Source organism: Ambystoma mexicanum, chromosome 8, assembly GCF_040938575.1.
Source record: "Ambystoma mexicanum isolate Mex_15411 chromosome 8, UKY_AmexF1_1, whole genome shotgun sequence".
Taxonomy (NCBI): domain Eukaryota; kingdom Metazoa; phylum Chordata; class Amphibia; order Caudata; family Ambystomatidae; genus Ambystoma; species Ambystoma mexicanum.
Window position 1 is genome coordinate 511,582,221 of NC_090929.1, and position 27,776 is coordinate 511,609,996.

The following is a 27,776-nucleotide window of genomic DNA, read 5'->3' on the forward strand; positions in this document are numbered from 1 at the left end:
TGCTGATTTCACTCCTCCTTCCCAAAAGCTTTGTGATTCACTTGCTGACATTTTTGTTAGTAAAATAGCTGATATTCGTGATCATATTTCAACTGCTCGGAACCATAGTACTGTGGTTCCCTCCCCGTCATCTGCTGATGCCCAGGTGTCTGGGCCTCTGCTTACCTCTGGCATTTGCTGGGACTCTTTTCCTTCCTTTTCTGCCAGTGATATTATCTCAGCGGTGGAGAGAATGAAATCTGCTTCACCTAGTGATGCCATACCCCAGAGAATAGTGAAAGTGATTTTGCCTCTGATTATCTCTAATGTTACGATTGCTATTAATCACTCTTGTTCTACAGGGACTATACCTCCCAAGCTTAAACATGCTATGGTGATTCCTCTGCTCAAGAAACCTTCTCTTGATCCTTAGGTTCCCACAAATTTTTGACCAATATCTCTTCTCCCATTTTTTATGAAACTGCTGGAATCAATGGTTGCTCCTTTGCTTGGATGGTTTTGTCAAGCTACGTCTCTGTTTGATGCCTTTCAGTCTGGGTTTTTAGACCTGGTTGAGGTACTGAGACTGTTTTGGTCTCGGTCCTGGATGATTTGATGCTGATTTCGGATCAGGGTGGAGTGGCAGCACGGATCCTGCTGGATCTTTCTGCCGCATTTGATACTATTGACCACTCCATCCTGATCAGCCATCTTTCTGCTGCTGGGGTCTCTGGCCCTGTTTTTTCATGGTTTCATTATTTTCTTTCTAATTTCTCCCAGTTATTATCTCTGCAGCCTTTTCTCTCTGCTGTTTCTGCTCTCGTGTGTGGGGTTCCTCAGGGTTCTGCTCTTTCAACCACCCTGTTCAATATTTACTTCCAATCTCTGGTTGCTCTTATCTGCTCCCATGGCTTCAGATGCTACTCTTATGTAATTATACTCAGATTTTAGTTTGGCTGGACTTTCTCCATCTTGTCCATGCCACTCAGCTGAGAGAGTGCCTGCAGGCCTTGGGGAGCTGGATGAGCGACAATTGCCTTAAATTGAATAGGGATAAGTCTGAGGTCTTGATTGTTAGTTCCGCTTCTGTCACTTCTGTTTTGATTCCATCTCTGTGGCCTTCCTGCTTTGGCTCTTTCCATGTTGCTGTGCCTGTTGTTAAGAATCTTGGTGTTAAACCTTCTGTCTCTCTTTCTATGTTCTCCCAGATCAGCTAAGTCTGTGAGGCTGGTCATTTTCAGCTGAAGATCTTTAGAAATGTATTAGACTACATCCCTTATCACCTTCGCACACCAGTGGTTGTAGCCTTAGTCCTTAGTCAGATTGTTTACTGCAACTCTCTATATCTTGCACAACCTGACTATTTGGTACAACGTCTTCAAATTTAGCAGAATTCGGATGCCCGACTTGCTACCGGTTCCTCCTTTAGGGATCACATGTTCCCAGTTCTGAGTGCTCTACATTGGCTGCCAGTGGTCAAACGTGTGCACTTTACATCTCTGTGTCTTGTTCACAGGGCTTTTCATGCGGTAGGACCTGAATATTTGTAGCTTAAGTTACGGCCTTATGTCCTTGCCCAATTGCGGTGGTCTAAGGATCGCTTTCTTATTGCTGTGTCTAGATTTTGCTTTGTCTGAATCTGCGGCTGCTCATTCTTTGTGATGGCTGCCAAGTTGAGGAACGCCTTGCCTAATGCGCTTCACTCTACGACTGTGCACCTGCAATTCAGAAGGGCCTTAAAAACTTTACTCTTCTGATTTCTCTGCTCGATCACGGTGCCATGTTCAGTCTTTTAGTGCCAGCTTGCCTTTTGGTGTCAGTTGCACTGTACTTCGGTACAAAATTGATTGATAACATAACAAATAAGTATCAAAATGTGAAATCACATTTACATTCTGAAAGCCATTGCAGACACCAACTGCTGTTTGGTTTTCTGACAAGTATAATGGGAGATGCCAATGATTTCGGAAGAGCTTGATAACTTCTACATCATGAATGCATTAGGGCTAGAGTCACACAGACTTCCCTGGCAGAGTGTGTATATGTTGGAAAAAATCTTTCACTCACCTTATCTTATCATTGGTTACTGCCACTGGATCGTTTAACCAGTTTACAAGGTATCTTTCTAAAGCCTTTTGGTGAAATCTTAGTTGGACCCTGAAGTTTAAATCGCTGATGTCTTACAAGATTGTGCTCAAGCCGTTGGGCCAGATGTTTGGTTTCGGGCAGCAGAATGCCGGAACAGGACTTTGTTCCAACTTTAAATTTACGTAAGCCTGTCCTGTCAGTCACATAGATGCTTCTGTTTGTCTTATGACTGGTTCATTTGTTCATTCACAGGCTTAAGTGCATCCTTTCTTGTGTATCCTGAATGAGCTGGACTGAAGTCACTGCTGCATCATCTTCTTTTTTCCAGCTTTCTCTCAGCATATCCAGGATGTTCTGATGCTCTCCCCCACAGGTGGGTTGTAGAGGATTGTGGGATCTTCTAGATAGCAAACTGAGCGCACGGGGGGGAGGTCATCCAGGTTTCCCTGTCTTCATCTACTAGCTTCCTCAGGAGGTTCTTAATGATCTTGTTTAAATAATCTTCTAAACTATTAAACCATTCATTTGACCAGATAGAGCGAAGTGTGATGGGTGAATGTGGAGAAGCTATTGTCTCAGGAGATTTGTCAACGTTTCTTTTACATACACAGTTGTCCCAACTGCCATCAAGGAAGTGATGGTATATTCACTAATTGAACCCCAAAGAACCTGCAAACTTAAGACCCATCACAAACACGCCCTGCATACTGAAAATTGTATATATAATTGCAGCATCACAGCTGCAGGTTCACCTAGGGTCATCCCTTTCTTTTCATACAAAACAATCTGGTTACCAGAGCAACCATGGCACAGAAAGTGCCCTTCTTGATTTGCAAACCAAAATGTTGGAAAGATTAGATGACGGTAAAACTGGGCTACAGATCCTACTGGATCTCTCTGCCGCTTTTGATTTACTTGACCACACAAAACTGTTAAAAACTCAGCCACAGGAAACTGCTCAGACAATGCCATCAAATGGATACTCTTTCCTGAGCAACAGGAGGTCCAAAATCTGTTGGGGAAGCCCTTGTTCAGAACCAACTCTAATTAACTATGGGGTTCCTTAAGGGGCATGCCCCTCAGCGGCACTCTTTAACACATATATTAAACTACTATATGAACAACTGGAAAATAGGGGATTACACTTCACAAATTACGCAGAAGATTTCCAGCTAGTGATTGATCTCAGCAGAAACTACATTACTGACTCAGCAAATCTAAACCCCATCTACAGATCCATCAAGGAGTGGATGCTATAACTGGATGTGCCTCAACTTCTCGAAAACAGAGCTCATGATCTTCGGCTCTAAACAAGCGAGAGCTAAATTAAGTCAGGAACATGCAGGTTTTAAGTTGGAAGAATATTACATCCCAGTTGCTGACAGAGTGAAGACCCTTGGAGTGGTCTTGAAAGCTTCCCTGAATGCAGATGTACATGTAAACAATGTGGTAAAAAAAAATCCCACTACCATCTAAGAGTCTTTCGTCAGATGAATCTGCTATTTTCGAGTAACAACTGCAAACCTTTGATTAAAGCATTCGTAATGCCACGACTGGACTATTGTAATGCTCTGCTTAGTGGTGCGAGCAGGGACAGCTTACTAAAACATGAGGTTATCCAAAATGACGCTGTCAGGATCGTGTGCAATCTTCCAAGGAGGGAACGCATAAGCAAGTGCCGGAAGGAACTTCACTGGCTTCCGGTGGAATAAAGGATTAAGTTCAAGACACTTGCACCAACTCATAAATATCTTCATGGTATCGCGCCTCAATACCTTAAACAAACGTTGACGCGACACAAGCCCAGCAAAACGCTAAGCTCCGGCATGGCCCAACTGCTCAATTTCCCTTGCATCAACAGAACGAGAAACGAGAGTAGAGCTTTCCCTTTTCAAGCAGACCAATTATGGAATGCCCTCCCAGCAAACCTAGACATGGAAGAAAAACCTTTGATATTTAGGAAGAACCTGAAAACCCTCCTATTTGAAGAGGCCCTTTCCCTGCTGCCCTCTTAAGTGTCTATGTCCCGTCATTACTGAAATGTCATTGTGTCAATATGCGTCCCGTTGCCTTTGGGCAATGGTGCATTATACATAAATAAATAAATAAATACCTCCTCCATAACGTGGACACTAATGTGGGTCCTTGGTCAGTTAGGATTTCTTTTTAAAACACATTCTAGAGAAGATTGGAATGAGATGTTTAAAGTTCTGCTTGGTGGTGTTATTCTTTTACAGGAAAGCAGAGGCGTTGCTAGGGGAGGTTTAGGGGGCTATAGCCCCCGGTCTTTTGGTTGTAGCCCTGGATAGAATCTCAGGGGCTACAACCAAAAGGCTAGCTAGCCCCGAGTCCTGACAATCACGACATTAGCGTAGCCCCGGATCTTTTCCACACCTAGGAACACCCGTGCAGGAAAGCCTCAGGACATCGGGTCATATAATCAACTTTTACAAGGAAGTTACAATTTGCTTCCTTGGAAGGGCTTAGCTGCAGGAGCCGCACTGATGTCACATGGGCTGGAGAGGTGCTTCCCCACATCTACCTTAGATGTCTTTTCGACAAACCTGACATGCCTCACACAACCTTTTTAAGAACTGACAAATACCAGGCCAGAATAATGTATCAAGGACATATTTCTGTGTCTTGGCTACACCCTCGTGTCTGGCCATTAGATAGGGTCTAGGGACCTTTAGTAGAGCCAGTCTAAAAGGGGTAGGATTTAATAGTTGGTAATGAGTGGTCCCATCCTCCTTCACATTATTTTCCCATTGGTCTAACAACCCCCTCCTCTCTACAAAAAAAGCTGCTGAGGCCCTTCCTGCAGAGGACTGACTTGGTCGATGGCATTTCAAAGAGCTGCACCATTTTGTTGCATTGCAGGAAAGTCTGGAGAAAGGGAGGAACCCCCATCAGCTGAGTCAAGGGGTAGCAGGGAGGTGGAGCTACAGCTTCCTCACGCCCCTGTGTCTGAGTGAGCCATTACACTCTCTCAATGTTTGGGACAAAGATAACATCATAAATCAGCTGGGCTTTGGAATATTCATTTTGGACCGCAAAGGGGTCATGGGAGTGTTCGATGAGGAGGTCCACAACCAGTCTCATGTAATCCATGTTCAATGTGTTCCTATATCAATGCTGTGTTTGACAGCTAGCATAGACTTTGGGGCAATCCTCCTATATGTCAATCCTGTGTGCTCGATCTGTTTGTCAAAACCAAGGCCCTCATTCTGGCAGCCGACCACACTATATAACTCAAACACTGCAGCCCTTCACAGTATATTTTAGCCAGTTGGAAGCCCAGCCAACTTTAACAATTTAGGCGACAGGCAAAGTGGACCCTTGGGCCTGAGTCAATTTTTAGGCTATCTATACTCACGTGGAATGTTACGTTTCTTCTTATTTTTTAACTTTATTTATTTGACTTGACAACACACAAGAGACAGAGGGAGCCACATGGCACCCACAGCAAAAACCAAGTAACATACATATTCAGCAGCACACCATGAGTCAGCTGTGGCGAGCAGGGAAATCAGGCAGTAGATAAAGTATTAAAGTATTGGCATTTGAATCAAAGGAGACACAGTTCGCAGAACGACCACATTACGGGGATCAACCAGGGGAGGATGGAACAGAGTTTGAAGGCGAAGTCATGGCGGACATGTAATCCCGGAATTATCGGCAGATATCTCTTGGCCTTGAGTGTGGATGTTGCATTGCGCTCCAGGCCTCTTCAGTGTCATGTGCCCACGTAACTGCCCTAAGCCACAGCGTATGGGTAGGCGCCTTAGGGCAGAGCCAACACATCAATATGCAGCGGACTTCCAACAACATACAACGACCCGCCAGTTTCTTAGAGTCACGCCCCAACTGAGGGAGGTCATGGAAAAGACAGTGCAGTGGGGTTGGGACAATAGTGTGCTCTAGTATGTCCGATAACGTGGAACAGATGTCGGACCAAAATTGGGTCAGGTGAGGGCAGTACCAGAGCATATGGATGTAAGATGCTTGATCAGTACCACACCTGGGGCAATTGGAAGGAGAGTCACAGAACATATGATGTAGTCTCTTTGGTGTATGATGATATCTGTGTGGCACCTTGAATTGTATTAACTTAAATTTAGGGTTATAGGACACATCGTGGGTGCGAGCACACATTCGGGACATCTCTCGTCGGTGATCTCGACCTCAAGATCCTATTCCAAGCTTCGTTTCAGCTTGGTGAAGGAGGGGGCTGCTCTAGTCTGCAATATGGAGTAGAGCCTTGACACCTTCCCCTTGAAGGATGAAAAGGAACAAAGTTCCGCAACTATAGGTTCGTCAGGTGGTAGCGTGGGGAAATCAGGGTATCTGGATTTGAGATTCATCCGGTGCGAGGAGTATTGTAGCCACACTGAGGCCCGACGCCTGAGGGAGAGAGGGAGTTCAGACCACTCAATGAGGTTGCCCTGTTCGTAGGTATCACTGAGTGTCAGAAAGCCAGCATCAGCCCAGCAGGACACAATAGATTGTGGGATAGGTGGGACATCAGGGAAGAAGTTCCATAGTGGCAGGTCCCCGTGAAATGGGTGAGGTGCGTCGACCATTGCCCAAAGTTTGGTCAATGCTAAGGATGTGCTAGCCATGGTGTCTACAGAGTCGGGCTCAGGAGGAATAGGTTTAAGGATAAGGGAGCCAATCAGTCGGTCACAGACCGTTAGTTTCTCCAACCGACCATGTGAAGGTAAGCTGTTCCCTCTGAGGACAGCCGTTGTTTTGTCTGCTGCGAACTAGCTGATTTTATTGTTCTTTTTACCTGACTGCTTTGTATTTCTAACTTGCATCAGAAGATACGTGTTTTACCTGCATTTTACTTGTGCCATGTGTGGATGAAGAGACTTGAATGCCTTCTGCTCACTGTGTGACACTTTCGTTTTCGTTTTATTTTATTCCGGCATTCTGAAGGTGGGCTGACTGAGCTAGGACTACTCAGCAGTCCTCTTTCTACGCCCGTGAGCCCAGCCTCCCTGCCTCGTTTCCATTCTGATCCGTGCACTTATGTGCAGGACCGTTCGCCCGCGTCGTAAGGGTAAGCTGTTCCCTCTGAGGACAGCCGTTGTTTTGTCTGCTGCGAACTAGCTGATTTTACTGTTCTTTTTACCTGACTGCTTTGTATTTCTAACTTGCATCAGAAGATACGTGTTTTACCTGAATTTTACTTGTGCCATGTGTGAATGAAGAGACTTGAATGCCTGCTGCTCACTGTGTGACACTTTCGTTTTCGTTTTATTTTATTCCGGCATTCTGAAGGTGGGCTGACTGGGCTAGGACTACTCAGCAGTCCTCTTTCCACGCCCGTGAGCCCAGCCTCCCTGCCTCATTTCCATTCTGATCCGTGCACTTATGTGCAGGATCGTTCGCCCGTGCAGCGGGTGGGCGCAGCGGGCGTGCCGCCAGCGCACCGCCTGCGCGCCGAAGGCGCGCTTAAGGCAAGCCCGTCTGTGCCCGTCCGTGCCGGGAAGGGCCGGAAGGAAGGCTTGCTAGGGGTTTTGTGCTTTCCTTAGCGTCTGCTGATACAGTCTGGCCAGCTGGCTGGAACCACTCAACGGTGACTTCTGATCATACCCCTGCTATTGATGCTCCTCAGGGGAAGCCCACATTAGTTGCCCCCTCCTTATGCCTACTAAATACTAGATCCCTCCCAGCTCATACTAGTGAGATCTGGGATCTGCTTACTAGCAGGAAACCGGACCTGCTGTGCCTTACAGAAACATTGCTTATGCCGTGCTCAGCACCGGCCTTAGTGCAAGCAATTCCCCCTACCCATCTCATTATTCACCATGACCGCCCGCCACCTAAACTGGGTGGAGGGGTCGCCGTTATTTTTAATGAGAAATACACCGTGGTTAAATTACCATGTCCCCACACACTCAGTATGGAAGCACTCTTTATCCGTTGTTCTATCCCTCCTTCCAGGATTGTTCATCTCCTGCTCCTTTATCGCCCCCCGGGTTCATTAGGATCCTTTGGCAAAGGGCTGGCTGATCTTATAGCAAATTTGAACCTGCGTTTTTCCAATCTTGTAATCCTGGGTGATTTCAACCTGCATTCTAATATGTCTAGTTCGGCTGAAATTACATCTCTCTCCGACAGTCTGTTAGATTTGCAACTGCATCAACTAGTCCATGCTCCTACTCACGTACGTGGTAATACCTTGGACTTAGTGTTTGCGAATGACTAGCTGTTATGTCCTGGTCCTATTGAGCCAGTGACATGGTCAGATCATTATCTAGTCTCATGTTCTTTTTTTCCTACCGGCTCCTCCTGTAAAGCACGCCCTCCTAAGATGCCTTTGCGCTCCTGGCGCTCAGTTGACCTAAAGGCTCTTACTGATAAAATTGTCTCTAACTGTGCCCCCTTGAAGCAACTATCTTTATCCTCACTGTCCCACTCTTTAACCACCGTGGCCAACCTTTTCGCCCCACTGAAACTGATTCAAGGCTGTAGACTCCCCTCCCAACCCTGGTTTACTGACCAGCTCAAAACGTCTTGCTTCCAACTTAGACAAGCTGAACAGAAATGGCGTTCTGGTTATGATCCAGAGCTCAGAGATATATATAAACGCAATCTGTCCACATACCTGGCAAGCGTTAAACTGGCAAAATCCTCCTTCTTTGCCCAGAAAATTGAACACGGTCTGTGCAAACCAAAAACTCTCTTTTCCATTGTGCATTCGTTATCCTCTTCGGAGACCCTGACCTCTATGGTTAAGCCCTCTCAGGAACTGTGCAATGACCTGGCCTCCTTTTTTACCACCAAAATTGATGCTATACGAGCAAACATTGCTAAATCTCTTGCGATATTGCCTCCTGAAACCCCCAGCTTTGTGCCCTCTACTGATACCTTGGCTAGTTGGTCCTCTTTCCCTCCATTCACCGAGGCAGAGGTCTTGACAGCCATTTTGAAGATTAAATCATCATCTCCCGAGGACTCCATCCCAGCCTCTATTATGAATGTTATTGCTCCTGATATTCTGACTGAGATCACATTGGCAATAAACAACTCGTGTCAGTCGGGATTTGTTCCCCCAGAACTGAAATCTGCTAGGATTATTGCCCTCCTTAAAAAGCCTTCTCTGGACCCCACTATCCCGGCTAATTTCCGCCCTATTTCTCTGCTTCCGTTTCTGTCCAAACTGCTGGAATCACTGGTCACACCGCTTCTGTCCTCTTTTTTGGAATCTTCCAAAATATTTAATCATGCCCAGGCGGGTTTTAGGCCTGGGAGAGGTACGGAAAGTGTCCTGGTCTCGGTGCAGGACGACATGTCCAGACTTGTCGATGCTGGCGGAGTTGGGGCCCTGATCCTGTTAGATCTCTCCGCCGCATTCGACACGGTAGACCACTCCATTCTTCTCTCTCGCCTCTCACAGATTGGGATATCCGGTGCTGTTCTTGCCTGGTTTACTTTGTTTCTTTCGGATCGCACTCAGACCCTCGCTATGCCACCGTTTCTCTCCCCTTCTTGCTTTCTCACTTGTGGTGTCCCTCAGGGATCCTCTCTATCGCCAATTCTGTTTAACATCTACATCTGGGCCCTGATTTGTCTCATCCGCTCCTAGTGGTTAAACTGCTACTCATATGCAGATGATACCCAAATCCTGATCCGTCTGGACCAGGATCAATCAGAGACCTCTGTATGCCTCCACGACTGCCTTAGGGCAGTCGGGATCTGGATGGACCAGAATTGGCTAAAGTTAAATGGTGATAAAACGGAGCTACTGTTGGTAGGCTGCCCCCCAACCCCTCCCTGTGGACCCCTGCTTTCTGGCCCGCTGCCTTGGGCCCGCTACCCAACCCAGTTAGCAAAGTCAAGAATTTAGGAGTTATCCTCTCCGCTTCTTTGTCAATGTCTAACCAGGTTGCGGCCGTGTGCCAGTCCACTCACCATCAGATCAGAATCCTTAAGAGGGTCATGCCCTTGATCCCGGTAGCCCTCCGCCCCCCTGTGGTAGCCGCGTTAGTCCTCACACGACTGGACTATTGCAATTCGCTCTATTTGTCTCAACCTATCGGCCTTATCCATCGCCTTCAGCGTATGCAGAACCTGGCTGCTAGGCTGGCTATTGGCTCCCCTTATGGTGCCCACATTACACCAGTGCTTCGCCAACTGCATTGGCTCCCGGTGAACCAACGAATTCAGTTTAAATCTCTGTGTATTGTTCACTGGGCTATTCACGGTCAGGGTGCTGAATTTTTGCAGCTTAAATTCACCCGATATTGTCCGGACCGGGACCTCCGCTCTGCTACTTCTAACCTGCTTACTGTCCCTGGGTTTAACCGGGCAAGGCTCGGTGGTAGAGCCTTCTCTGTTACCGCGACCATACTTTGGAACAGCCTCCCTGAACCTCTTAGGGCCACTGTTAACCATTTCGGATTCAGAAGAGCGTTGAAAACCAACCTGTTCTAAGACTGACCAATTCACTGGTCTTCTCCGACTGGGTAGCTTCCTTCCAGTGCCATGATGCCTTTGGGCGAACGCGCGCTTTACAAATGTTAATAACATAACATAACATAACATGCCGAGGGGGGGTCAATGGTGTTAAACCAATGAGAGGCAAATTGAGATTGGGCTACCACCAAGTATCTAGTGAAATCTGGGGCGCTAAACCCGCCCAGTTCTTTGGGGGGTGGTCAGCGTAGACAGTTTGAGGCGGACTGCACCAGAATGCCAAAGGAAGGTGTTACTTGTATGGCGTAGTGATTTGAAGAATGCGTCCCCTGGCCATATAGGCAGATTGGTGAATCGATAAAGGAGTTGAGGTAATACTACCATTTTAAGTATACCAATCCTACCTGCTAGTGAAATAGGGAGTCTAGTCCAGCTGGACGTTTTTGTAGCCAGGTTCGTCAGATAATTCTGGTAATTGTCCTCGCGCAAGTTTCGCCGTGTGGCGGGAGACTACTACCCCCAGGTAAGTATTGAGACCAGGAGAATCCCCATAGATCCAAAGGGGGTTGTGTGGAGTCTGTGAGTGGGAATAATATAGATTTAGAACAGTTTACTTTCAACCCAGATATGTCTCCAAATCGGGCAACATCAGCCAGAATAGGGGCGAGGTTGGTTGCAGGGGAGCAAATGTACAGGAGAGCGTCATCAGCGTACACGGAAACTATATCGGATTGGCCCGCTGTGCGCAATCCCCTATGAGAGTGTGACTGGCGAATCATGTCGGCAAAGGGTTCCATGGCTATGGCGAAGATTAGCGGGGAAAACGGGCATCCCTGTCGTGTCCCTCTGGATATCTGGAAGGGGATGGAGCACCTATCCTCTGTGCGAACTCTGGCCGAGGGGGCGGTGTAGAGTAGCTTAACCCAGGTTCGGAAGTTAGGGCCAAACTTACATTTCTCGAGGACTCGCCACAGGTATTTCCAAGAGACCGAGTCAAATGCCTTCTGCATATCCAGAGTGGCTGCTACCGCCTGTGTGGTCGGGTTGATCCTGCTGATCACATTGAAGAGCCTTCTCAAATTCAGGGATGTGGTCCTTCCCGGGACAAATCCTGAATGTTACGTTTCTGACTTGTCTGGAATTGTGCAAGCAGGAGCCTGCAAGGGCCGTAGTCTGTGCGTTGAGAAGCCATCATTAATTTCCGTCTTTTAAGGAACCATTCTGGAATACCTTCAGGTAAGGCTCGGAAAAACACCAATCTGTGCCAAGATTTCTTTCTTTTTGCTGCGTGCCAGGTACTAATCCCCAGCACACTCTGTTTGACAATCTCAGAGATATAGTACCCAGCTCACTTCAATCCTAATGACATAGCACCCTGCTCACTCACCCAGACACAGATATTTTCACCATGTAGTTGGTTCTCCTTCCTTGGTACGGTTCCGTCCCAAAGGCTCCCTTGGAACTCCCAGTCTACATGAATCTCTCTGGGGTTCTCAGATCCCAGGTGTCTTCATTCATGTTCTCAGCATTTCCAGGCTGATTGATCTCCCCCAGTTCTAGACCCCTCATCGCCCTCGCTCCATTGAGCTCTGTGGGGCCACTCAGCTCTCTTGAGGCATTCAGCTGTCTTCAGCCCTTCCAGATAACCTGAGCTGCCTGCCTACTTTACCAGCTCCTTGGAAAAGCCACTGCTACCACAACTCCTGGCATGACGTCCTTCGGTCTTGTATGTGCATCTGGGTTCTCATATTCCTTGGAATTGGCTATTAGACTCTTTTTGTCTTTCTAATTGAATTGTGTGTTTAATTAAGAGATCTGTGTAACCTGAATGCCCAGCTCAATTCTTCAAATGGCATGGTGACCATTTTTGGATTAGGTGGAAGCCCCATCTTTGGAATGTGGCTGGGCACCCACTCCCGGTCAGGCCTCGGATCTGCCCTGGTGCTCTCTCATTGATTTCTGGGCCTGTTGGCAGTGAATGAGGTTCTCAACCTGCTGCTGCTGAGGAGGGTGTGCAAGAGCAAAGGGTTGTGAAGGAAAAGCACACAGGTACCCAAGTAAAACTAGGCTGGTAGTACTCCTAAGATCATTCCTGTCGTCATTATCAGTCTGATGTTTTTCACACAACAGATGAAGACAATGGGGTTACTCTTGGTGGCCCTTCTGAATCACGTGACACCACTAATCTCTCAGCATCAGTGGGATACAGGTCCAAGGGCTGCAGGTGGTCTCTCACTTGTTGGGGACTCCAGTCAATGTTGGGGAAGCTACAGGAGATGGAGAGCAGGCATGAGAGCCAGGAGCAGCTGACTACCCAGACTGCAGTCGAGATCCAGAAAATGCATAAGTCTTTTGAGTTATTGGAGAAGAAGAAGGCTAGCACCTATCAAAACAGTACAGGTCTGCCGTGGCTGCAGTGCCTATCCAGAGCTGGCACATGATGGAGGCCATGACAGGTGTGCAGGACAGTTCCACACCAACACTACTGGTCTCCACCACGGAGGAGTCTTCCACCACCAGCCCACATCGGAGTTCATCATGGGCTGCATGATGACCCTCAGCACCACATGGCCACTGAGAAATTTGAAAAAGGGAATAGACATATTGATATGATATGATAGGTTATTTATAACGCGCTTTATACCCAGAGGTTTCTAAGCGCAGACCCGGGGATCGAACCTGTGGTGCTCCATGTCGTCTTGCTTTCAAGGCGAGCACGTTGTCCCTGAGCTATCCTCCCGAGTCCTGCTTTTGTTGCCCCAGGGGCAAGTGTTTATTTTTTTTGTAACTAGGGGGTGTGCTGTTGGGAGTTCTGTGGATCTGTTTGGTGTTGGAGGGGTACATTATTGGGAGGGGTTGGGCTCGCTTTAGGTCTATTTCTAGTGGGGTGAGTTGTTGCGAGGAGCTGGGTGTTCTCGGTCTGGCTGTAAGTGTTTTGAAACTTGTGAAGATAATACGTCTAATGAAAAGCAAAAACACGTGCATGTTCATGTCCCCGAGGGCGTTCAACCTATCAGCGCTTTGAGGTCATACCAATGATGTATAGAGAGCTATACAAATGCCAAATAAAACGACATAACTTATATACACACACACACCGCCATAGCGCCAGTGGACAACTCGGGTGGTGATAGTGTGCGGTATAACTATCCTTTAACATAACAGAACAGTGAAAGGGTGGAAGAATGGTGCAAATAAAATGACCACATTGCCTGCTTGTCATCTGTTGGCAGTGCCACGATAATCCTAAAATGGGTTGTTGAGAAGACCCTGCTGCAGAAATCTCCAAATATATGCACCAGAGATCAGGCAGATGCTTCCATTACTCCAGTTCACTGTCAAGACCCTGCAGATCCAGGTCAGGCTTGGGCACCTGCAGCCGTATCGCTGTGGTGTGCAGCATACAGCACAGGATGACACCCGTGCCAACATTCTTGTGGCTCTACTGAAGCGCGCACACATACCATTCCGGAACCCAAGTTCCCACTCTACAGGGCACAGCTTTGAGTATGTGCCTGGTTGTAGTTCACCTTAGTTTGATTTTATGTGTCATGGATGGGGGGTAAGAAACCATGTCAGAGCTGGGTATCTAGCGTCACTGTTGGGTTTGATTGAATCTTGGCGTGGTGAGGCCACACAAAGAGGTGTGGTCGTAATCAGGTGCAATCTGCCCGTGATGCAAAATGGAGGGTGGCCCTGTGATGGCGCAGGTTTAGGGGATGGAGTTGGGAGAAATGTGACTTGTTCCAGTTGCATGATTTACCGCCATGTCTGCGCCTGGTTGTGTGACTCCACCACCCTGAGCAGGGACAGGTGCACCAGATCATGGAGGTGTGTGTTGATCCTAGAAGGCAGGCACTGCCGTGTGTGCTGCACAGGCTGTGATTATCATCTCCAGATCAGGGGATTAATGATGTTTGCAGTTCCTACCTGTGGTTATAATGTATTAAAAAGCACCAAACCATCAGCTTTCAGTGTTCCATTATTCACCTTAAGTGGGACAGGAATGCTCAGATTTGAGTGGTCAGCTTGCTGTGCCTGAACACCAAAGTTACACCTCATTGGTGGAGTTCAATAAGGCTGACAGTTTTCTGGGGTTGCTGATGATCTAGTGCAGAAGGGACGTGACCTATCAGTCTGAGCTGGACTGACAGTTTTAGTCCAATGCTGATTTGCATGTGGTCTTCCTTTCTCTCTGGTGGAAAGGCAGGGTAAAACATTATGGTTGGGGGAGTTGTCCAGAGCAATTCCAGTGGTTATGATTCATGAAAACCATTCATGCATAACGCTTCCATTTTGTATACAGCTCTTAAACCCATGCTCCTTTATTTGGGGGAACCATGAAATATGCATACGTATAGTGCCTCCAGCACATTGGGAAAGCCAGCGGTGCCATAGAAGCTATTTCAGCCTACATGATGAGAAGGTAGATGTGCCAGGGAGGATAGCTCAAGGGGCAACGTGCTCGCCTCGGAAGCAAGACGACTCTGAGCAAAACAAGTTTGGGGTCCGCACTTAGAAACCTCTGGGTATTAAGTGCGTTATAAATAACCTATCATATCATACCCATGGGAGCGTGTCAAGAGGGCATTCAGCATCTGGTCCAGTATAATGGAAACTGTTGGCTGCAACATGTCATGCAGCAATGAAGTGGTGTGTTGAAATGTCCCTATGGCACAAAAGTGAAGGGCTGCCAGCCACTTGTGTAATAGTGCATGTCCACATGTTGCTCTTAAAGTCAGCCTATATGAACCGGAGGATTAACCCTGTCCAGAATATGTACAGTGATAATTTGCTCAGGCGTTGAGCTATACTCCCTCACCTACTACCCTGGGCAGATTTCTTCCCTCTTCCTCTCCCTGCTGCCCCACCGCTCCCTCAAATCCCAGTATGAACTGTTGAATGGGCCTATCGAGAACTCAAGGGCCTGGCATGTATCACCGTAGAACTGTTCCCTAGCGCTGGCATCTTGCACCCTTTTCAGATGATAAGCCTGCACCTGGCCCTTGTGTGGTCTCACCCGCCAGTCATTTCTCCCCAGTGCTGATAGTCGCATTTCCTATGTTGCCATTGCCCTTCAAATGTATGCTCTTTATCTTTAGGTGGTGTGGGGTTATTGGCGAGTTCTCCATGAGTACTTGCCCTTGTGACGATTCATTGTGATGACGTCACAGCCTTTCACCCTGCAGCATTGAGACAAGCCAGCAGTTTCGCTCATATACTCGCCACTGGCCTATTTTGGCTCTTTCATCTGGGAGCAATTGCCACCACACCTTAGCTGCAGCAAAATTTTGGAAGTATGCTTCTTGTTATTAAGGCAGTTTTCCGAGTCCTAATCAGGTGGGTAACACCACATCTGTCCCCACCCACCCCCCAGAATTACTGCACCCAGTGTCGACAAAACAACACATGGAGCTTTTTTACCATCCAGCATAATGTAAATACTAACGGCAACTTGTAATTTAGGAGGAGGGTTCAAAAACAGATGGCACTTGGAATTTCGCCTGCACCACTAAAGGCATAATGAGGTCCTAAGTATTCAAACTGGCTCAAACTGAGCCACAGCTCCAGCTCACACTGTCCTACTGGGAAGGCCATCCGAGTATTGACATGTTTTCCGATAGACCAGTCCAAGCCTGGGCAGGAGGGGTTTAAAAGGAGTTGCTCTGGGCATGATAATGGGAGTGGGTGAAAGGTTCTAGAGTGAGGTTACGGTTGATTTTGACCATATGAATAAGGACCTCGTGGGGGGTCCGTTCATGCAGTCAGCCCGCTGCATGTGTCTCGGTGAAGGTTGGTGCCCGGGAATGGGCGTGATAAAGAGGAGCGGGGCAGTTGCGGCAGTCCTGACTGCGGATGGCTGGGGTGCTAATCGGTGCATTGGCAGCTGGGAGCGTGAGGGGTTGGACATCGTTCTTGCAAGGCAGCATTTCGTTCTCAGGACCCAAATGGGTCCTCGCTACAGCAGGCAAAACAGAACATTGAGATCCGGAAATGAAAAGCTTTTGTTGAGAAGTCAAGAAAAAGTAAACCTGTCTTACAAGTTTCCCAATGACCAGCAAACCCCCCTCCTCGGCCCACCTCTTTCCTCTGAGGGCTTATGGAAACACCAAAGGCAGACGACATATCCTCCAAAAATGTAAATAAGCGAACTTGCTGGGAGGTAGAGGTTGGGTTTAGACTTCTGCGCGCCAGATGTTTCCTTATTGAGACGTTAAACACTTGTCCTGGGGCCCTGTTCAGTTATGAGGCCAGACCCTGAAAAGCATGGGAAAGAAAGCTTTATTCACAAGGGGGGCATAACAGGGGGCCTTCAATTCAGCAAGAAAAAGCAACTGCCTGTGCCTTTTCAGGCCTTTAACCGTGAACGCGCGCAAACGAAATGATCTCAGTGCCGGTAGAATAATGGGTCCAAAACGTGTCTAAATTCTAGCAGAAAACGCAGGTTTCCGAAGTTTGTCGCTTGAGCAGCACCCGCTGAGTGGCACTCTCCCAGCAGCAACACCAAAGAGGACCAAATGACCAGCACCCAGCGTTTTTCTGCGAATGTAGTTGCAGTGAAAAGTGCTGAACAATGTCCTTCGAGGGTGGGTCAAGTCAGAGCGATGAAGCTGGCCTTTCTCTCTCTGAGCCCCATGCATGTGTTCTGTTTCCTGATCTCTTCATATGAACCCCCATCTTGTTGACTGTCTCTATTCCCTCCATGTTTGCTTACAAGAATACCTGTCTACTGTCTCACTCTCTCCTTGCTTGATATCAAACATGCCTATGCACACACCAACCCTCTCCTTGCTTGCTTGCAACAATGCCCGTCTACTCTTCCACCTTCTACTTGTTTGCTTACAAGCATGCTCATTCTCTCCCACTCTCACACCGTGCTTGCTTACAAACATGTTTGTCTACTCTCCCACCGTCTCCTTGCTTGCTGACAAACATGCCCATGCACACACCAACCCTCTCCTTGCTTGCTTACTCTTCCACCTTCTACTTGTTTGCTTACATGCATGTTCGTCTACTCTCCCACTCCCTCCCCTTGCTTGCTTACAAACATGTTTGTCTATGATCCCACTTTTTCCTTGCTTGCTGACAAGCATGCCCGTGCACACTCCAACCCTCTTCTTGCTTGCTTACAAGCATGCCCATCTAGTCTCCCACTTATCTATTTAATTATTTTGTGTGTGCATTTGTTGCAGCACACTGAGCCCTTGGGTATCTAGGCGCTAGATACATTAGGTAAAAAATACAAAGAGTACATACGTGAAGTAAAAAGGGGGAGGGAAAAAGGAGACGGGTTTGAAAGTATCTTAGTGTCTTGGCTCAGGGAGCTTTACATAGGAAAAAATGCAAAGGGTGAGGAAAAAGAGGCGACCGGTATCGAGGTATCTTAGTGTCTTAGCTCGGGGAGCTTCAGGCAAAGAGCCACGTTTTTAGGTTTTTTCTAGAGGTCCAGTAGGAACGTTACTTTCTCAGGGCGGTGGGGAGATTGTTTCAAAGCTTTGCAGCAATGACTGGAAAGCTTGATCCTCCTGCGGTCTTTTGAGTGAAGGTAGGTACCCTGAGGAAGTGGCTGTTCGTGGATCTAAGTGGGCGAGGAACTCTGTATTTCTCCACATGGCATGATAGGTAGGCCAGGGCAGTGTTGGTGGTGCACCGATGTGCGATGGAGAGAGTCTTAAATTAAATCTGCTCATGGATCGGAAGCAAGTGGGCATCTTTCCTGGCTTCTGTAACATGGTTGTGCTTGGACAAGCCTAAGGCTGCCCAGAGGGCATTGTTTTGGATAGTTTGTAACTTGCACAAGTTACTTTTGGAAGTACCTGCAAAGAGGGCATTGCAATAGTGCAATTTGGCTCTGGTGATGGTTCTGGCTATGATGAGGCAGTTGGTTGTGGGGAGGGAGGGTTTGCTGGCCTTAAGAAGTTTGGCGGTGCAGGCAGCAAAGGAAGCAATGGCGTTGACCTGGCGAGAGAGGTCGAGGGTATTGTCTAGGTAGACACCCAAAGTCTTGGCTGCAGAAGAAGTTTGGATCAGGTTGCCTTCAATATCAAATGCTTTATAAGCTGGATCCATGCTGCGGAGAGTGGGGTGCAAGCCTACAATGAAGGTCTCAGTTTTGTCACTGTGGGTTGCCATCCAGTTCTGGACAATGTCATAGATTGAGTTGATGGCTGCAGTGTCAAGATGCCAGGTGCCTGAGAGAGGGAGGAGGATTTGGGGGTCGTCCACATAATTTGTCTAGGATATGCCAAGGGCATCCAAGTGACCAAAGAGGGGTTAAGTATAAATGTTAAACAAGTTGGGGGAGATACAAGACCCTTGTGCCACTTCACAGGTTACTGGTGTTGAGGGGTGGGGGGGCAACATGGTCTTCCGCAAAGATACAGGAGGAGCTGTCTGCCAAAAAGGATCTGATCCAGTCTGCCACTGCTGGGGAGAAGTTTGCTGTTGTGGTGAGGTGGTTGGAGAGTGTCTGGTGATCAACGAGGTTGAACGCTGCTGATTGGACCAGCATGAGGAGCAGAGAGAGTTTGACTGTGTCTTTGATATCATCCAATTGGGGGTTCAGGTCCAGCAAGGCGGTTTCAGCTCCATGCCTTGGTCAGAAGCCTGATTGGCGAATGCCCACAATGTGGTTGTCCTGGAGGCATTGTTGGACCTGGATGTATGATGAGCGGTCGAGGATTTTAAGGATGAAGGGTACAGCAGTGATGGGGTGGTAATTGGTGTGGATGGTGGGAGCGAGGGATGTTTTTTTGTTGCAGCGGAAGGATCCAGGCAGAAGGAAGTTGGGACAGTTTTTGTGGTGAAGGAAGAGTTGATAATAGCTGTGACGATGGGGGTGGGAGTCTTAGCAAAGACTTTGATTATGTGGGCCGGGCAAACATCCCCTTTGCAGCAGGAGGGCTTGAGGCCTTTGATGATGTTGGCCACTTTGTGTACCAATACTTTGGGGTTGGGTGGTAGGTAGGCTGGTGGGGGCCACAAGGAGTGTGGAGGTGGCTGGTGGTGGTTTGGCGTGGATGGCCAGTTGCTTGGTGCAGATTTTCTCCTGGAAGGAGGTGATTTTTCCCTTAAGGGCTTCTTGCACCTTACGACACTAAGTGTTGTCTTCGATGAGGTATGTGGCAGGGGTGACTGATGACTCAAGTTCATGCAAGATCGTGAAGAGTTTGCGGGTGTTGGTCTGTGCATTATCTATTCTGGCATTGTAGCTACTGATTTTGGCAGTGTGAATCGCACTTTTGTAGACTTTGGCGCAGGAGGTTAACTAAGATTTGGAGGCTGGGGAGGGGTCTTTTCTCCATGCCGTTTCAGTGGTGCATTTCTTAGCGTCGGAAGCAAGGAGCTCGGGGGTGAAACAGGCATTCTTTTTCAGAGATTGCTTGGCTTTGCATTTTTTTTTACCGGGGCTAGGGTGTCGATAGCTAGAGCAATGGTGTTGTTGTAGAGTTTGACAAGGGTCTCTGGGTACATTGCCATGTTGATTAGGACCTTCAGGTCTGACAGTAGGGGTGTGAAGCGGTCCTTGCTGATATTTTTAGTGCAGCAGGCTAGGGCTTCTGGTTTCACTGTGTGAGAGGTGCTAGGCTGTTTGCTGATGGGGATGTCAAATGTGATGGTATGATGGTCAGACCACGGGCAAGTTGTGGTGGTGGGGCTGGTCATGTTGCAATTAAAGTCAGCAGTCCAGTTGAGGGTGCGACCCTGGATGTGGGTGGGTTCAGAGATTTGCTTAGCAAAGCTGGCGTGGTTGAAGGCTGTGGCTAGGCTTTTGCGTTTGAGTCTGTGGGTTCATTGAGGCCAAGACTGAGATCTGAAATCAAGATTTTTGAGCTGGGCTTGATAGTGGGATTGAGGGTTTGCAAAAGATCTTCCTCGAGGGATGAGATGAGGCCTGGAGGGCGATAGATGAGGTGTAGAATTAGAGTACTGGTGGGTGAGAGAGAGAGTTTGTTAGAGAGGATTTCACAATTTGAGATTGGGCTGGGGTTAGTGACCCTGGTGGCGAAGCTGTTTTTGTAGATTAGAGTGACTCCACTGCCTCTACTGTGGGTTCTGTCATTGCGCAGGATGGCATATCCTGGGGGGATTGCAATGGATAATGCAGGGCCTGCTGTTGGGTGGAGCCACCTTTCAGATATGTCGAGCAGGTCGAAATGTGGGATGTGAGGAGGTTGTGAATTTCAGAGGCTTTATTAAGGACTGATTTTGCGTTGATCAATGTACATTTGAGGGGCTTGTTAGGGGTGACCGCCGGGGGGGTGATGCAGGGATGAGAAGGCATGGTGTTTGGGGGTTGGTGGGTGGGTAGTGGACCAGGTGCACAAGCAGAGGAGCTTGTTTCTGGAGTGGATGGGGGTGGTGCTGTGGGGGGAGGCATGGGCTGTTTGTGGGTAAAGGGTCCTTTGGTGCAGAGCTGGAGGTGGAGGTTACTGAAGAATAAAGGGGGGTAGGTGGGTGAGAGCCCTGGCTACTGCAGACCGAAGAATGGTGAATACAGTGGGGCAAGTTGCGTGATTAAGTTTACTTGATGGGAGGGGTTGCAGGCCTGGACAAGAGCCAGGGCGAAGCTCAGAGATTGTGGATGCAGATACTAGGTGTAAGTTGCGTGATTACGCTCTGATGCAAGGGGATGAGGGCCTGGATGGGAGCCGGGCACAACTCGGAGATCGTGGATGCAGAGATTAGGTGCAAGTTGCACGACTGTGCTTACCTAATGCAAGGGGTTGCTGGGGCCTGGACAGAGCGGGGCGTAGGTTAGCGAACATGGATGCAGAGACTAGGTGCAAGTTGCACAAGTGCGCTCACCTGATGCAAGGGGTTGCGGGTGTGGAGGGGAGCCAGGGTGTAGCTCGGAGATCGTTGGGTGCGGAGACCATGTGCAGGTTACGTGTCTACTCTCTCTCCATGCTTGGTTACAACATGACATTCTGCACTCCCACCCTCTCTTTCCTTGCTTACAGCCATGCCCATATACTCTTTGACATTCTCCTTGCTTGCTTACAAGAATGCCTGTCTGCAATCCCACATTCTTCTCCTTGCTTGCTTACAACAGACGCATGTCTTCTGCTCTTACCAACTTTACTTTCACTCGTATGGGCTACCCACTCATGTTCCCCATGCTGTCTTTGTCTGCTCTTGCCAACTTTACTGTCACTCTAATAGGCTGCCCACTAATTCTCCCCCATGCTTTCTTCTTCTGCTCTTGACAACTTTACTTTCACTCTTATGGGCTGCCCAGTCATGCTCCTCGTGCTGGCCTCTTCTGATCTTTTTATCTATATTTCACTTCTCGGGCTGCCTCATCCTATTACAATCTTTGCTACCAACCTCCCAGGTGCTCCCTCATCCTGCTCCTTCCATTTCTGCTACATTGCCCCTGAGTAATGTCTCCCTCCTCTTGCTGTTTTACTTCTATTTCTCCTGGGCTCTGCCTCCCTCAACTCTTCCCATCTTTACTTCCATCCCTCTGAGGACTGTGTCTTCCTTTTCTCCATAGCTTTGCCTCCTTAGGTGTTGCCACCATCATTACTGCCATTCATCCAGTTTGTGCCTCCTCCAACTGTTCCCAGCTTTCCTTATAACTCCCCTGGACAATGCCTCACCCACTCCTCCCATCTTCCCAGGTATCCATGGGTGCTGTCTCCACCTGCTCTTCTCAACTTTTCTTTCATTCCACCGTAGTGCTGCATCCTCCCACTCTTACCATTTTTGTTTCCATCCCTCTGGGCAATACCTCCTCCTTATCGTCACATCTTTACTTCCACACCTCTGGGCCCCTCATCCCTCCACTCGTCCCATCTTTACTTTCATCACCCCAGATATACCCTATTTCTCTTCACATCTTTACTTCAATGCCTCTGCATCCTCCAACCTTCCTCTCTTCTTTCCTCATGCCAGGTGTTGCTTCCTTCTCTTTATATCTTTACTTCCATACCTCTGGAGCCGCCATTTTTCCACTTAAGCAACAAGCCCCAAGCATGGGGTACATTGCCGCTTCAGGTAATGCCCCGGGGCCCATAGTGCATTAACCCAGGGCATTACCTGAAGCAGCAATGCCCCCCTGCAAGAGGCTTATTGCTATTAGTACCGTGGCCTGTAAGAATGGGTGTAGCAAAAACATTTTGTTTGCAGTTGTGAAACGCTCTGGCGTTTCGCAACTGAAAAAATAAATGTCCACCGAGGAAGGGAAAATTACATCTGTTCTCCCTTTCCATGACGCCCATTGAAACTAGTTAAAAAAGTAAACAAATATAATGGCCGTCATGGAACAAGAGAAGGGACTACGTATAGTCCCTTCTCCCTTTTCATGGTGGTTGTTAAATAAATAGGAAAAAAGAAACAAAAAATGGCCGCCATGGAAAGGAAGAAGAGAATACATGTAGTCCCTTCTTCCTTCCCATGGTGGCGTTTCACAGATCGGGAGCGGACGCGCTGGGGACAGAAGTGTTCCCAGATCGTCTGCTCCCAAAAAGGAACCAAAAAGAAGGTATCTGGGGGAGAGGGAGGGAATGGAAATCTGTGAATGGGGTGGGTGAGGGTATGAGTTAAGGGGGCAAAGGGTTCACTTACCTCGTCACTCGGCAGCAGAAGATGGCAGCTTGCAGCCCTGAGGTGGCACAGGGCAGTGGGATTACCGTTTGGTAATCCCCCCGTCTGAGCCTCCTCATTGACTTTCATCATGCCAGGTGGTGCCTCCTCTCTTCACGTCTTTACTTCCATGGATCTGGGGCAGCTTCCTCACACTTTGTTCCATCTTACTTTATTTGTTGTGGGTGCTTTTGACTCCCACTCATCCCTTGTTTATGTTCCTCCCTAAAGGTGGCTACCTAATCCCACCTTTCAACCTCTTCAAACACTTTCCCTTGTTTCTTGCAACCATCCTGGGTGATGCGGGTTGCTTGGCCATATTTCATTCTATCCCTCTCTTTGCTGCCGCCTCCTGCTAATTCCATGTTTACTTTTTTTGCCCCAGCTACTGCTTCCTCCCACTCTTCCCATCTTTACTTCCACCACTCTGGGTCTGCTTCATCTCCCCTCTTCATATCTTTACCCCGCACCCGGTTATGCTTCCTCCAGCCATATACTTCAACTCCGCTGGATTTGCTTCCTCTCCCCTCTTCACACCTTAACCCCCCACCCAGGTTATGCTTCCGCCAGTCTTTCCCATCTGTACCTCTGCCAATCTGGGTCTGTTTCCTCTCCCTCTTCACATGTTTACCCCCGCCACAGTTATACTTTCTTCAGCCTTTCCCATCTTTACTTCCACCAATCTGGGTCTGCTTCCTCTCCCGTCTTCACTGCACTCCCCCGTTATGCTTTTGAGAGGAATTTGACTATCCGCACGGTGGGTGTGCGCTCGCTTGGGCTTTTATGAAATTTTAAATTAAATTGAATTATGGTATATCAACCTCCAGAAAATGTATGGGGCTAATCCGCACACATTTTCCTATGCTCACCGCATGACATAGGTATAGATCTGTATGCTCTGGGAGGACACAGCCTACAGACACAGTCCTCCCATCATTTTTATTTGGGATCTGACATGTGGAGTACACAATGCATCACCAGAAAGGATAGGGCCAAACCTTCCCCCTGCCATGGGCAGCCTAATTAGCTAACACAGGCTCCATGGATCAGACCTGTACTTTTGTTGAGCCCTGTAGCTGGTGGCAGCATTCACATACTAATCAGAGTTTAATTCAAAAATACTTACATGGGGCCTGGCTGCAGAGACTAACAGAGGAGACAGGAAACCCCAACACCCTTTTGTGTTTTCACAAAGTAGTCAAATTTCTCTCAAAAGCATAACCAGGGAATGCAGTGAAGTAAAATATACTGTCTTGTTCTAAATTGAGCACATGTTATTGCTATTGCCTATTGCCTGGTCTATCCAAACATGCTGAAGCTAGATGCCAATTTTACTAATGTTGCATGCTATGTGCCATCTATTGTTTAAGTACAGTAGCCTAGCCTACCTCTGGTAATGTTGGATATTCCCTACTGACGGCATACTTACCTTAACTCTTCAACTACCAGCCACTAGCCACCTGTCCTCCTCGTGACTACCTATTATAGACTGCCACACCTCTAGAAACAGGCAGATACTAAAATTAAATTCTATCCCAGCACGGTGACCCTTTTCGAAGTTTCAAACTCCATAACTCCTACTTACATTATGTATGTATCTACCTACATGCTGATTTACTCAATTCTTAGCATAAGGCCTGTACCTAGAGAAACTAATAAAAGCACTACACTTACCATCTTTAATGTGACTGAGTCATTCAGGGAAATCAAACCAACCAGATTCCTCCCTCAGACCCAATTGAATCACTTAACTCAGTGTATTAAACCTCAAACATTCCTACCTATGCTCAACACAACTCCTAGCCTGCCACAAGTAGAACCTACAACTAATTACAATTCTAATGGTACGGCCCCACCTAACCTTAAGACAGCTGTAGAACTACTCACAACTAATACACTGTGCACTATCGTAGCCAGGAACACTAGACTCCACTCTAGACTATCCAGGCTCTATGAATCACAATCTATAAAACAGGACAACCAGAGATGCCCACAAGGGATAAAAGATAGATAATAACCATAAGGATAACCAAAACAAACAAAGAAGTACAAGACCTAACTTTAAAAGAAAATTAGTGACTCCTACTCTCGCCACCAGCCATCAGATCAAAGGTGCTTTAATTAACGCTAGATCGTTGATTGCCCATGCTATTGACATAGCGGACCTAATTAGTTCAAGAGACGTAGACTTATTGGCCATTACAGAGACCTGGCTACATGCTGCATCTGGACCAGCTCTACTATTGGCCATACCCGACAACTATACCATCATTAGATCAGATAGAGTAATCTCTAAAGGAGGCGGTATTGCTTTGATTGCCAAATCTAAACTAGGCCTTAGAATTACCAACCCGTCTACAGTAAAAGCATTTGAAATACTTACCGCCAAACTTGCCACTTCTAAAACGAGTATGCTAACTATTCACTTAGTATACAGGCCGCAAGGACCTATAGATTGTTTTGAGGAGAATATTATGACCATACTATCAGATGCCAAACCTAACTCACAACTACTTCTACGAGGCGATTTCAGCCTAGACTTTAGTAACCCTAATGACCTACCAGCCAAAACTCTCTCTGAGACTTTAACTGAACTAGGTCTTTCACAAAAAGTCAACCAAACTACGAATGAAAAAGGCAGAATCCTAGTTTGTGTCGCAGATTTAAACTGTAAGACTGAAATCACAGCAGTCAAACCTCAGTCTTGGACTGACCACCATATAGTATCCTTTAACATCTCAGCCACATGCTCCACCTCTACCTATCAGGAATAAGAGAAATATTACAGCAGATAATCTCATGCCTCTCCTTATCCCTATTCTGAATGCTGCACCGGAGTCCCTTGACCCTCTGCACTAGTGGACCTCTATAACTCTTTCATCACTCAAGCCTTGGACATGATTGCCCCTATCAAATTGCCAAGCCTTTACAATCATCCGAGCAGAGAAAAGAAAAATGGAGGCCCTTTGGAAAAACTTACCATCTAAAGAAAACAAACAAAACCTGGACAACATATCCACGAGATACAAATCAGATATTTTACAAACCAAACAGGAAATATACAATGAAAGGATCCACAAAGCTAGTTCTAATACCAAATAACTCTTTGTGATCCTAAGGGAACTAGAATCCCCTACTCAACCAGAGGATCCATGTATAAAGGATAAAACATGGTGCACTAGCATCCAAAATGCTTTATCCAACAAAATTATCTCTCTGCAAAATAAAATGGAGGCAAAGAGATGTATTATCACCAATAAAATGACTAATAACCTACGAAAAAAGGCTCAGACATCTCTACCACAATTTGAATTCTCCCAAGTTACCATGCAAGAGGTGGAAAAGATCATCACAACCCTTAAGCTCTCTAGATGCCAGGGAGATTCTTGTTCAGCACAAATTATTAAAGATGCTGCCAAAGACTTGGCACCTTTTATCACTAACCTTATAAATGCCTCCTTCCTCAACTCTAATGTCCCAAACAACCTCAAGGATGTCTGGGTGATGCCGCTTCTAAAGAAGGCCTCCTTAGACCCAACTATCCCTATAAATTATAGGCCTATAACTACTGTCCCATTTCTGCTTAAAATAATTGACAAAGCTGCCTATAACTAAATAGAGTCATACCTAGAAGCAAACTATTAGTATTTCGCCAATCGGGCTTTAGACCGCTCCATGGCATGGAAACAGCCCTATTTGATCTAAAAACGCAAATTAACCTCTTAAAAGACAACAGACAATGTTCCCTACTACTCCTGCTGGACCTATCAGCGATGTTTGCTTTAGTGCCATGGTGCTGCGTAACTCCACGCTACCCCGTCACATGGAGCGACATGCTGGACCACGTGCCTGGCTGCTTGGTGAGTTGCCTGACTGGCCCATGGCAGTGCATCGGGGTAGTGATGTGTTGCATACTCCACCTGGGTGGGAATAGGGGGGGGTGCATACTCCACCTGGGTGGGAATGGGGGGGATGCATACTCCAACTGGGTGGGAATGGGGGGGATGCATACTCCACCTGGGTGGGAATGGGGGGGTGCATACTCCACCAGGTTGGGAATGGGGGGATGCATACTCCACCTGGGAATGGACGGTGAGTGGAGAATGCACGCAGAACTAATGACTCCTGAACTGAACTCCCCCAACTCCAACATAACACATCATTGGCTCACATCTGACCATTAACGTATATAAATGACCACATGTAAGATGCACAACCTGGCACCCATGTGTATGTCAAGCAATGCATGACTAAACAGGATCGCAACTGTGCCAATGTGGCTAGTGTGACCATGCACAGTGTAGTATACACAGCAAAAATGGGAGGTTAAACATTGTCGTACAACCACAGTACATCCGCCTCGGCATGCATTATTTCACCCTGCATCATCTATTCAACACCATTCAAACTACCACACCTCATAGCAGTATAGAATGCATCTAGATAATATTTGTGCATACGTACAGGGACATGTGCATGTCCACACCAAATAGCTGCGGGCATGACTGTGAATCCAGAAGGTGGCAGCTCAGAGTGACACACACCTATTTGTATTTGCCTGCAGGTGCTGGAGCATAGCCCTTGAAGCCGTGGCTACTTACCCCTGTGCGGAACCCGCGGAAGAGCCATGAAGAGGAGTACAATCTGGTCCACACCCGTACCCGTGTTGTGATTGAGCAGACCTTTGGCAT